This window comes from Rana temporaria, chromosome 13 (genome assembly GCF_905171775.1).
Source record: "Rana temporaria chromosome 13, aRanTem1.1, whole genome shotgun sequence".
Classification (NCBI taxonomy): Eukaryota; Metazoa; Chordata; class Amphibia; order Anura; family Ranidae; genus Rana; species Rana temporaria.
The window spans coordinates 12153348-12160643 of record NC_053501.1 but is presented as its reverse complement, the minus strand read 5'-3'; the positions used below and the strand labels follow the sequence as shown (position 1 = coordinate 12160643).

The 7296-nt window shown below is 44.8% G+C and overlaps 1 protein-coding gene across 3 annotated transcripts in view; it reads left to right on the top strand.

The window, feature by feature from the left end:
* The first annotated feature begins 240 nt into the window (after nucleotides 1–240).
* LRFN5 (leucine rich repeat and fibronectin type III domain containing 5) overlaps nucleotides 241–7296 on the top strand; it is a 223675-nt gene continuing 216619 nt past the window's right edge. For all 3 annotated transcript variants that reach the window (XM_040333381.1, XM_040333383.1, XM_040333382.1), the window contains exon 1: nucleotides 241–2293. The gene's annotated coding sequence lies outside the window, so the exon portion shown is untranslated. The remainder of the gene's footprint in view (nucleotides 2294–7296) is intronic.

Below are 7296 nucleotides of genomic sequence, written 5' to 3'. Positions count from 1 at the left end.
GTGTCTACAAGCTGCAACGGATTGCATGGCAATCCAAGAATGAAACTGGCTTATCAATGTGATTACTGCTCAACAAGCCACTTATGCAGCTAAAGAGGTTACAAAAAGGGCCTTTAAAGGCAGCACCCCCTCCCCCTTCTCCCCATCTCCCCCATGCATGTGGCATTCAATCACTCTTAGGATTAACTCAGCGTGTAGGCTGTACTAGGGGAAGTACGAGGTGCAGCAGTGCAATTCTGCCTGCTGTGATCTGATCTGACTTTCCCATCTCAGCCACTTGATCGCTCTCACTGCAGAGACAGCTTCAAGCTTGCAGAGGAGAGAAGCTTTTTTTTTCTCCTTCTCCCCCCCTGATGCAGACTGAGGCAGGGCTCCTTCATCTGGCAGAGATGGCTGTGTCACCGCTGGAAGGGAAGCAGCCACAGACCTGCATCTCAGCCCCGATGCTTGCTCAGTCCTCCCTGCAAGACTGACTTGCTGTGTATGCAGCAGCATGCTTGTGCTGTTTTGCCAAGGCAGAGACGGTGGAGGTCGGCTGAGCTGCCTGCAGAAAGGGCTTTTCTGTGTTTTAGGCACGACCAGTGTCTGTGTCTAGTGTCCAGGGCTGGTAACTGCAGCCCTGAACCCTCCCTGTGAGAAGGCACAGCAGTGAAATCCAAGGAGCCAGGAAGGGGTTGCATTGAACCTGCTGTTGACCTTCAGCACCCTGGACAGCTAGAGGGGACCCATAATCTGGTGCAGAGGGGATCCATACTGCTCTGGTGTAGCACCCTGGACAGTGGCTGGAGGGGATCCATAGTTCTCTGATTCAGCACCTTGGACAGCGGCTGGAGGGATCCACAGTGTCCTTAATCAGCACCCTGGACAGTGGCCGGTAGAATCGCTTAAATCAGCACCCTGGACAGCAGCTGGAAGAGGGATCCACAGCCGTCTGATTCGGCACCCTGGACAGCGGTTGAAGGGGATTCTTACATCTCGAATTCAGCACCCTGGACAGCGGCTGCAGGGGATCCTTACCTCTCTGATTCAGCACCCTGGACAGCGGCCGCAGGGGATCCTTACCTCTCTGATTCAGCACCCTGGACAGCGGCTGCAGTGCATCCATAGCTCTATGATTCAGCACCCTGGACAGCAGCGGAAGGGAATCCTTACCTGTCTGATTTAGCACCCTGGACAGCAGCTGAATTGGGATCCTCAGCTCTCCGATTTAGCACAGTGATCAGAATCAGAGACCAGGATCTAGCACAGTACATTACACAGCCATCTGGATCTCACAATAACCCCCTCCCTTCCTCTCTGCTCAGAAATCTGGATCACTCACTGCTCAGCAGAAAGGATCTGGTTCAGCACCTTGGGAAAGCGACCTGGATCAAGCGCCTATCAATCAGCCCCCTGTGATCTGATCAGCCCCTGAGACAAGGATCCAATACCTCACCTTGCATCTGGATCCCCTCTTTTATTTCGAGATTTTTTTTTTTTAATCACAACCCCAGGACAGGGATCTCAGCACCTTGGACATCAGGATCTGATTCAGCCCCTGCCCTAAAAAAAAATTGCTTCAGCAGCAGACTGGCTCCTTTTAGGTTCCCATCGTCTGCTAATTGCAAGGAGCAGCTAACAAACGCCCCGGAATACAAGTGCTGTACACCTCAAGGCTTCTCCATGGCTGCTAGCCCAGTGGGTACTGAGCTGGGCTGGGGTATGTTGTCGGCTTTGGCTTGAAGGGGAAACAAAAAAAGGTTTTAAGGCTTAACCTGGATCAGGTACATTGCAAGGTCACAACAACAATTTTTACCTGTCTACCTTTCACCAACCCAAGCTGGGGAAAAGTATTTGTCTTCATTGGATTTACTGCTCTAAGGAGGTCTGTGAAAGGCTGGAACTGCAAATATATATATATATTGTTTTGCTTAAATGTCAATAATGATGTGTCCTCTAGACCAAGTTGGGGGCTAAAGGTATTATTATGTGAACAGGCTGCCATGCTTAAGCTGTACTCTTCCTCCTTGCCTGCACTGGGGATGGTACCACAAGCCAAATCTCTTTGCATCTGCCCTGTTTCCCCTCCAGTTCCCTCCAGATGTCGGTTTTAATGGAGCATACCCTTTGGATTACCTATAGTCAAAAATCAAGGCTACATTTCTAGAATGCCAGTGCTGGATAATGGCAAAGGGCAGAGAAGTAACCAGAAAACAATTTGCAAGACTCTGAGATCCTCCCTTAGGCACCCTCTAATAAATTTATCTCCAGGTAAAAGGTCCAACTGCAACCGTCTTGACTCCAGAGAGAACAGGTAAACAGCAAGCTTAATTTCTCCATACAATATTTTTGTGTGTGATCTATCTTGTCTCTTCTGCTTTAGCTGCATTGCAGACTGCTTTACTTATTAATGCTTTATTTTCCACATTTGTTAGTGTGAGCTGATATACCCAAGGGTTACCCTTTGTATTTTGTTGTAGAGGGATATTTTTTGTTGAATTGAAAAATAAATCTATGCTGTGGCACTTAATCTATCCTTGGAAGAGGGGATTAGGTTACATAGCTTCCCGTGACTTGAGCTGGAAGCCAAGGGCTCCTTGCAAACCTGCAAGTATGGTTTAGGTACAACAACCCCAAAATATGAATGCTGCAGCTTTTCTATAGCATAGATAAGGTGGCATGTCTTGTTAGAGAGAACGCTGTAAAAAAAAAAAAATGATACCCGTGATATGGTGATCTCTGTTTCAGATTTAGAGGATCCTTTGGAATATGACAAAATAAAGTAGCACTCAATTTCACTTTTTAATGGAATGCATATGTGATTGCCCCAGTTATGTAAGACAAGCAGATGGCTTGGGGGGGAACGTGAAAGATTCATGTAGCATAGATAGCAATTCAGGTTTTAACTGAGATTCAGCTGGTGGCTTGATGAAATAATTTATATATATATATATATATATATATATATATATATATATATATATATATATATATATGACTTAGAAATGTATTTAAGATAAAGTGGAATAATGCACTTGCCTTACAAAATTGGTTCATTAACGTTTCATGCTTATGGAGCAGAACAGGTTAATAATTCAAATGCATTATGCTTTATTTGCCTGGGTGTATTACAGCAATCCCACATTTAATATGTTCCTCTCTGTGCCTTGGCCTTGCACTCTTTGAAACTCCACTTTCCTCAAGAGGCAACACTGGATGATTTTCTTTAATTTCCAAGCACATGTTAGGAAGGGGGAAAAAAATTGCTTTTTCATTTTCTTTAGTGGATTGGTGAATTTTCACATATTTCTATTCAATGGCATTTGTTGGCGGTTGGACATAGGAATGGAGAGAGGAGGATGTAGTTCCTTCAACAGGCAGGCTGAGGGTGCCAGTGAGCCACCTTTAAAATACTTTTTTTTTACCTCTTGTTTTTAACCTGTGGGATGCCAGATGATGGAAGAGAAAAATAAAGAGCTCCCAAGGCTTGTAGTGTTGTCTTTTGAATGTGGAAGCCATTAAAACTTGGAAGTCTCCTTTAAGTAAACCATGAACTGTCCACGTTGTTTTGTGTTTCACTTTATTGAGCTAATATTACTGTTTAGGGTAGCTAAGTGTGTGTTTGTCTTTAGTCCTGTTGAGGTTATACATAATTTTGATGTTCCAGATGGTGTCAGCCATCACACAACAAACCTATTGATTGGTATTCATGTTAGTTATTCAGTCTGAATGTTTGCTAATCAGTGAGACTGACTATGGATATCTTAAGCATTATCTTATCTTCTAAAATCCAAGTTATGAATTAGTAAACATGTTTTTTGTGTCTTCTTTGCTCTATGTATCTCTGTTGCCAACGCACCTCTGGGATTATGGACTTACATTGCAAAGAGTAAAGATCAGCAGAACCTATAGCAAGCCATAGGAAACTGTCTATCACTAGTCTTACAATGCTAAGCTCTCAAAGTATGCTTTGTGATTGGCTGCTATGGGGTAATGTATTGCTTCCCGATATTCCTTATTACATTAAGACTTATGTTTCCCAATAATTCCAAATGAAATGCATTGCATTTACATTGAATAACAGTTAGCCATGGTATTACTGATATGCTGTCATGCTTACACAGAAATCTTATCATTAAGAGACAATGGGTCTTGACAGTGTGGATAAAACTATATATAGAAAGAGGATGCCTTGCTTATCTAACTGATTAGGCACAAAACAGAAGAGCGTTCTCTGTATCACAGGCAATCTGGATCTCACACATGCCAATTAAATGAAAGTGTTCTCATGATATGAACCCGACTGCTGCTGAATCCTAGTCCCAGAGCCCAGTCTCCCCCCCCCCCCACCCCCTCATTCTCATCCCTCTCTGCTCCATGGGATTTGTTACAGAATGAGATCACGCCATTTTGGGTGCCCTGTAGCTGCATTCAAAACAGGGATTTACATGGAATCAGAGCAGCCTGACATTTTTTATATCCCCCACCCCACCCCACCCCGCCTCCAACAGGATTCCTGTACATGTCATTTATTGAGATTGCAGAATCACATCATGCGACTGCAGAGGGGAGGGTGAGAGAAAGGAGGGAGAAGGAGTATGGAAAGACAGAGGGAGAGAGAATGGATAAGAAGGAGTATGGAGAGACAGAGAGAGGGAGGAGAAAGAAGGAGTATGGAGAGACAGAGAGAGAGAAAGGAAGGAGAAGGAGTATGGAGAGACAGAGAGAGGGAGAAGGGAGAAGAAGGAGTTTGAAGAGACAGAGAGAGGGAGGAGAAAGAAGGAGTATGGAGAGACAGAGAGAGAGAGGAAGGAGGAGTATGGAGAGACAGAGAGTGAGAGAAGGAAGAAGAAGGAGTATGGAAATACAGGAAGAGAGGATGAAGAAGCAGTATGGAGAGACAGAGAGAATGGAGGATGGAGAGACAGAGCGAGAGAAGAAAGAGGGAGTATAGAGAAAGAAAGAGAGGAGAAAATAGGAGTATAGAGAAAAAAAGAGGGGAGGAAGAAGAAGGGGTATTGGAGAGACAGAGAGAGAGAGAGAGAGAGAGAGGAAGGAGAAGGAGTATGGAGAGACTGAGAGAGAGAGGAAGGAGAAGGAGAGTGAGAGAAGGGAGAAGGAGTTTGAAGAGACAGAGAGAGGGAGGAGAAAGAAGGAGTATGGAGAAACAGAGAGAGAGAGAGAGAGAGAGGAAGGAGAAGGAGTATGGAGAGACAGAGAGTGAGAGAAGGAAGAAGAAGGAGTATGGAAATACAGAAAGAGAGGATGAAGAAGCAGTATGGAGAGACAGAGAGAATGCAAGATGGAGAGACAGAGCGAGAGAAGAAAGAAGGAGTATAGAGAAAGAAAGAGAGGAGAAAATAGGAGTATAGAGAAAGAGAGAGGGGAGGGAGAAGAAGGAGTATTTGAGAGACAGAGAGAGAGAGGAAAGAGAAGGAGTATGGAGAGACAGAGAGTGAGAGAAGGAAGAAGAAGGAGTATGGAAATACAGGAAGAGAGGATGAAGAAGCAGTATGGAGAGACAGAGAGGATGGAGGAGGAGGATGGAGAGACAGAGCGAGAGAAGGAAGAAGAAGTATAGAGAAAGATAGAGAGGAGAAAGAAGGAGTATAGAGAAAGAGTGAGGGGAGAGAGAAGAAGGAGTATTGGAGAGACAGAGAGAGAAAGGAGGAAGAAGAAGGAGTATGGCGAGACAGAGAGATATAGGAAGTAGAAAAAGGAGTATGGAGAGATAGAGAGAGGAGGAAAAAGAAGGAGTATGAAGAGAAAGAGAGAGAGAGAGAGGGGGAAGAAAAAGGAGTATGGAGAGACAGAGAGAGCAAAGGAAAGAGAAGAAGGAGTATGGAGAGAAAGAGAGAGAGGAGGAAGAAGAAGGAGTATGGAGAGAAAGAGAGAGAGGGAGGAGGAAGAAGGAGTATGGAGAGAAAGAGAGAGAGAAGAGGGACAAGAAAGAGTATGGAGAGACAGAGAGATATAGTTGGGACAAGAAGGAGTATGGAGCAACAGAGAGAGAGGAGCAAGAAGAAAGAGTATGGAGAGACAGAGAGAGATAGGGAGCAGAAAAAGGAGTATAAAGAAACAGAGAAAGAGGAGGAAAAGGGAATATGGAGTGACAGAGATAAGAGGAAGGAGTATGGAGAGACAGAGAGAGAGAAGGAAGAAGGAGTATGGAGAGACAGAGAGAGATGAGGGAGGAGAGTATGGGGACACTGAAAGAAAGAGGGAGAGAGGGGGGAGAAGGAGTAGGGAGAGGCAGAGATAGAGGAAAGAGAAGAACGAGTATGGGGAGACAGAGAGAGAGAGTGGGAGAAGAAGAAGTATGAGAAGAGAGCGAGAGGGGAGGAAAAAGAGGGGGTGTGGAGAGAGACACAGAAAGTGGAGAGACAGGGAGAGAATGACTATAGAGACAGAGATAGAGTGGAGGGAGAAGAAGTATGGAGAGACAGATATAGAGAGAGAAGAGAAAGATGAAGAGTGTGCAGAGAGATAGAGAAGAGAAAGATGAAGAGTGCGCAGAGACACAGAGAGATAGAGAGAGAGAGAGAGAAAGAGAGAGAGAGAGAGAGAGAGAGAGAGAGAGAATAAATAATATGAAAAAACAGAGAGAGAAGAGAGATGGAGTATGGAAAATCAGAGAGGGAGAGGAGGAAAACAAAGGAGTATGGAGAGAAGGAGAGAGCGAGAGAAAGAGGGGGTAGAAGAGAGATGGACAGGAGGGAGAATAAGAGGTATGGAGAGACAGAGAAAGAGGAGAGAGAAGAAATGGAGGAGAGACAGAGAGAGGAAAAGAGAGAGAAGAGGAAGGCAGAGGAAGAAGAGAAAAATAAGTATGGGGGTAGAGAGAAGAAGAGAAGAATAAGTCAAGACCAGAGAGGGAAAGAAGAAGTAGCCTAGAGATAGACAAAGATAGACAGAGAGAGAGAGAGAGAGAGAGAGAGAGAGAGAGAGAGAGAGAGTGGATCAGAAACAGGAGGGGTGGCTGTAATAGAGGCGGAGAAAGAAAGAACCTGGCATATGAAAGAGCAAAAAGGACAAGGAGGAGGGGTAATACGTGATGGGACAGGGAAGGGGACAGAGAGAGAAGGAAGGGAAGGGGTCAGCGAGAGAGGAGAGTGAAGAGTGAAGGACATATCCTATGTTTAATAGGCCCTAGAATAGAGATGGAGCTGAATCTGATTTCACCCAGTCACCCACCTAGAAAAGTTAAAAGGAGAAATAATAAAGAAAGAGTGTGATGGAAAACTTGTAAGGAGGGATAGAAAGGAAAAGAAGACAGGGTAGGTGAAAAGGTTAATATATTTTTGTACTGTGTGCTGG